The following is a 6,000-nucleotide window of genomic DNA, read 5'->3' as shown; positions in this document are numbered from 1 at the left end:
GTTTTCTGTTCTTACACTACAGTTTCAGACACATTTGAAATAAAGGGACATGTTATTGTTGAGCCTTATCTCACTGCAACTTGTTTGATTCTCTCCTGAATGGACCTACAGCGTTCAAATGAAGAGTTTATTTTGCATTTGGAAAGTTCATGTCTTGTTTCTGAGGATGAGAGCTGGTATGCAAGCTACAGTCACAACACCTAACAGTAATTACTCTCATCCAAAATAGATTTTGCATATTTCATTACTCGCAGAGTATATGGCTAAATGACATTATTTCAGTGAATTCCTCTGAAAGGATTTTGTGACATTTCTTTGTATCAGACTAGGCAGAGCAGAGGCAAATACAAGTGGTAGGGCAACTCTGTTATATAAAGATAATTCATCAGCCTTACGTTCATGTAAATGTATCCCAGATACATTTCTTAACCTCATATAGGACAGAGGGAGGAATTGTGGCAACTGGGACAGTGTTTCATCCCACAAGTTTGCTTCTGGAATTAGGTACTGAGAGTCAATCTGGAAGTACACATACAATAAGAATTCTATTCTCGATACTTTTTTTGTTCAGACCTCGGCATGAAAACCAAAATAAACAATACCCACATATAACACACTTGAAATAAGCATGCTGGTAAGGTCCAAACATAACCTCTTGGTGTTTTCAGGAAAGTGCCATTACTTTCTTTTTTTTTTTACTATGGATAAGAAGTTCAAGTCAAAATAAGTTCTGAGTTGCAGAAGTATTCCTCAGTTTACTGATGGTTAATATTTACTTCTGCAAACAGGCAGGTTACAGGAAGAAGAGAGGAGTAATTCCTCCCTGATGTTCTTCTCTTCTGTAGTTATTTCTATTTCCTTTTTTAAGATGGTGAGTTTCTTGTAGCTGCTTTTCAAGGGGAGAAACATGTGATGTATGAATCAGTTGGAAGTAGACCATGGTAGTTACAAAAATATATCTTTGTTTTCACTTACTCACACAAATATACATCCCGCTCATTTAGAGGCAGAAAACCAGACATAACTATCTGGCTCCATCAAGTGCTAGAACCATTTCTTCTGAAAACATCGGCATCAAAGGAAACCTGTTAGCCACAAAAAATCTTTGAGCTCATATGCTCTAGGATTTTTATCACACATTCCTGGATCCTTCCTAGAAATGCCGGCTGCTGTACAAAGCACCTTAGCTGGAAAGAGAAAAACTTTTGCTCCTGTTTTGTTATGTTGACCAGATGATGTTGATTTAACAGATGTCTAACTAGCCTTTATCATCCATTCAGTTGAATGGGGAAAGCAAAATATGATTCTAAAAATGAATTTTATCAGGTGTATCTATATGCATGCTGTCCTCTGCCACAGTCCTTCATGGAGTAGCCTTCTCAAAATCAGACAGTCCCTGAAGTAAAGGAAAGATAAGAGGCTGAGCAAATTGACTTTTTCCTCTGTAGGAGCTGATATGCATAAGCATCAGTAGCAATAGGGAAGAAAAATTACTTCCATATCTTACTCTTGTAATTAAATTGCTCAGCAGTTTGGAAAGCTTCTGCCAGGGTCATTACTCTGGGCATCTCTCTGCTCCACTGATCCAGCCACCATCAGACAGACCTCGTGCAGCGTGCTATGGAAAAGACTGCAATCATAGTCTCCGCTGATTTCCTCTGCTGCACCAACAAAACCCTGCAAGTATAGTCACTCTAGTAGCTATATGAGAGGAAGCTGAGCCTGTATGATAGTGCTAAGGAGTGGGTGCCGTTTGCTGATCCTTTCCCAAGCCCAAATAGCTAGCATCTGCTGCTTCATCCAAAGGAACAAATCCTACTCCACTGGTTCAGGCAGTACCAAGCTAAGAGGAGAGCAAAAATACGGCTGACACCTCCAGAGACTACATCTCCAATATTTGGAAAGCCTGTTACAGGTTTGAGCACCACCACCTCAATTCCTCCCACTGCAAGGTTGCTGCATGCCACAAACCCAGGTGCAGTGAAAGGTGGGAGTGGGACAGAGGCACCCATCTCTCTGCACCAAGGAGGGTGCACCACCACAAAAGTCTGCCTGCAATGAAGAGCCTGGTGCTTTCCAGGATAGGCTGAAAGACAAGGCTCTAGACCCCTAGGTCCCAGGAACAACCCCAGACACCATCCATGTCATTCCTGCTCCAGGCGTCCTCTGAAGAGGACCAAGGATTTAGCAGCTCTCCAATGGTAGTTGTTAGCTAGTGGAGATACTGCATCTAGCAAAGCATGTGCAAGTCTCTTTCTCACTTTCCTCATCTATTTATTTATTTATTCATTTGTTTGTTTGTTCATTCATTCAGCTGATAAAATCAATCTCTGTGTCAGGAAGATATATTCCAGCCCACAAAACAATGCCCTTCTTGAGGGTTATCCTCTCTTCCATTTACTCTGTAAACCACTCTGTTTTAATGTTTGGTATGTCCTTCTTTTATTCTTAAACTTGTATATTACTTAAGACCATAATGATCTTGAACATAAGTAATCTCTGGGAATTAAAACGTCAACAGGGAGATGCATCGTTATTTTAACAACATCAGACAAAGAAATAGATTAGGTTCATAAATCATGTAGGGGATTCCTGATTCCACGGGCTGGGGACACAGTCTCTGAGAGTAATGTGTGCTGTGTGTGCAGCTGTGACTTCTGAAAGCAATGTCTGAGCCCTGCAGTTACGGTGGTAGGGAGGTTTCTCTTTAGGGAATAGCAAACTGGTTAAGCTCTTTCGTGGTTTCTAACCCTCAGCTGTAAGCAGCTCAGCTCTAGCACTGGAAATGATGGACTGAGTCTGGGGACCTCCCTCTTTTCTAACCCCTTCTCAAAGACAGATTTTTAAGGGTCGCCAAAAAAAAAATGTCTCACTGAAAATAATGTACAGATCTGGGGCTTTTCCTTAAGGCAGGTGGTGCCCATTTGTTCACCTGTTGTGCTGTGTGACAAGTGTGTGTTTGTTCACATGCATGTAACGGTCCATCTCCCACAGCAGACAGGACTGCTGGCAGGTCATCCCAAAGATCTCCAAGTGCTTCTGAGGTGAGAAATACAGCTCCATATCCAAAAGAGAACATCTTCATCTGCAGAATATGCTCCGAAAGCCTTCTAGCCTTGCTGCACTCTCTCCTAGTAAACCTTTATAATGCTATTTATTCCAGAACCACTTAGGTGATAACATTTTACAGCATGGTTGCTAGTGGTGCGAATGAAATGTAAATGCTCTGACCTCCCATTGTATTCCATTTTTTCACCCTATTATGTTGATTGATTTGGCAAAAGGTGCTTCTCTGTTTGTACACATGAATTTGCAGCTTGCTGCCTTCAGGATCATCTGTTTTGACGAGGATTGTGAGTCCAGCTTTGGCACATGTACACTAAAGCCAACCCTGTGGCCAGATGTGAGGAGAAAAGAAGGGTCAAAATGTTGAGTTCACTGGTGCACCCTTAACTCCTATCAAAAATTTGCCCAGAATATTATACATAGAATACATTTTGGGTGCTGTGAAGAAGGTGCGTATAGTTCTTGGAGAACCTCCAAAAGTGTCAGGATGGTTCTGGAACTAAGCAGCCAGCTCCCCTGTCTTCATTATTGAGACAATGAGAAAAGGGAGAGAGGTTTAGGATTTTTCTGGAGGACTGAGAGTTTTTTCTAGGAGGAAGGAGGTGGATTCTTTTTGTTTCTTTGTTATTGTTGTTGTTCTTTGTTGCAATTCCAATCATCATTCTCATAGATCGTCTCATTACTGTAAAATAATTTTTATGCTAACTATTACACTTTGTTAATTGTTTAGATTTGCAGATGGTGAGAGCAGTGTACTTCACATCTCCCTGTCAGTGGAGACAGCAGCTTAGGGAGTATTATCAGTGTCCTCTTGTGACTTACAAGATTGCACTTCATGACTTGGACTGTCTGAAATGGTCATAATGGTGCAGCACCAGAAGCTCAAGACAGTACTTATTTTATTAGGGTCAACCTCTACAAACCATAGCAAAAGCCTCCAAACTTTTCAAGTTCATTTATTTTATCACTACTGAAATGTGTTGGGGAAAAAAATAATAATAAAAAATATTAAAAAAAAATGGCAAATTTTAATCTGTTTCTGTCAGACCTATTTCATCTATCTGTGCTACATCTGTACTGTCACCATATGACCTAATCTTGGTGAGCATTGTTACAAGGCCTGTTTAACTGATTAATAATTGTCATTTATTTGCAAATGCAAACATTAAGCCCATAAAGTTTTAACGTGTTAAAATAATCACAATATTTATACCTCTGTAACTTCTAGATAAAAAGTAGTATGAGCAGTCTCACTTTTACTTTCTGTTTGCTAAAGCACTCATTTTTATCAGCTGGCAAGTAACCTTTAGTAACAGCTTTATTAAAACCAAATACTTATTTGTGATAGTTCATTTGAAATACAAATACTGTGAGTGCCAGAATATCTTTTGGTTTCACAATATTTCTAATTAAACTATTTCCCATGCAGCTTTCCAGGCCACAGTCACAAAGGTCTTCAATGCAATGAATAATGATAGCAGAAGTACTAAAATGAAGATATTGCACTGAAATAGAAAATCTGTTGAATGCTAATTTACTGAGTTCTCTGTGAGATACAGAATGAGGGTTTTCTTTCTGTGCTCTTAATCTCTTCTTGTGAAAAAGATGTCTCCACATCTCTTTCTTTAAATGCTTGTTTCAGCATTGCCTTACGAAGTTCAAGAGCCATGTTCTTTATGTGCATGCTTGTATGCTCATCTCTTTCAGTTTATGCATTTAGGATTCAGTTTAGGATTTCATTTTCACCAGGATTTCAGAATTGTATATTGCAAATGCATTGGAACATTTTAAGACCAATGCTCATCTTCACTAACAGGCATCAAAAATTCTTCTCTTACTGAATCTATATATGTTACTAAAATTTGTTTGCTTTTGAAGTGTTTTGATTCATTTTATCAAAAAAAGAAGTACTTAAGTGAGCAAATTCTGTTGAAAAAATAAAGCATTGTTGTACAAAGCTCATCAGAATTTGGTTTTACTGCTCTGTTTCTCAACCACAGTGTAACACTCTGGTACACTGTCCACCTTTGAAGCTCTGTGCTTCCCTCACCTGCATTTACAGGTTCAGTGCTGACATTTCTCTTGATTCTGTGGTGAACCCCACAGTATTTTCCTAACATCACAGCTTCTGGGATTGTTAGTGCTTGATTAAATAAATAAATAAATAAATAAATAAATAAATAGTGAAACTTTTAAGCTCTCAGGGGTAATTTCATGAGTTAAAAAGGAAAAAAATAGGTAAGGGCATACCAGATATGCACCAAACAACCCACAACTCATCCCTCAAGCCAATTTTCCAATTTCCTTTAAGCAGTATTTTAGGAGTTGATTTTTTACACAGGAATTTGTGGTGTTGAATTAAGAGTTGGGTGATTGGCATTTATTATGAATTACATGAAAAGTTTTCAAGCTTCCTCATCTAAATTAAACCAAGATTAGAAACATCAGATCATCTTTTAGCTAGTAGAAGCACAGACAAAATGCCTCGTTACTATAACCCCTCCTTTCTAAGGAGCAACAGAATCTCTGAATAATGCCTTTTCCAAATGACTTTCTTGATAGAGTGGAATATATTCCGCTAGTGAACAGATTGTTTAGTCTTATCCCCACAAATCAAATTATTTTAAAAGATCCTGGAGGAGTAAAGTCTCTTTACTGTCATGAATTCAACTCCTGGTGAAGTAGAAAAACCATGACAATTGCAGTCACTTTAATGAAATGTATGTCTCAAATCACATTTTCTCTGTTTGACTTGTTTATTAGGGCAAGAAAACGCAGCATGGGCTTCACGAACATATTAGCTAATTAGGCAACATTTTCTGAAATTAGCACGCACTTCACAGCCGGTAAAGGACAAACAATGGTCTGTGAGAAGGTATTACCATTCCTTTGGATGAGGAATCCTAAACAAATTCACTTTTCACTGCAAGAAGT

This window comes from Anas acuta, chromosome Z (genome assembly GCF_963932015.1).
Source record: "Anas acuta chromosome Z, bAnaAcu1.1, whole genome shotgun sequence".
Taxonomy (NCBI): Eukaryota; Metazoa; Chordata; class Aves; order Anseriformes; family Anatidae; genus Anas; species Anas acuta.
The sequence above is the reverse complement of the archived record's forward strand: the minus strand, read 5'-3'. Positions refer to the sequence as shown.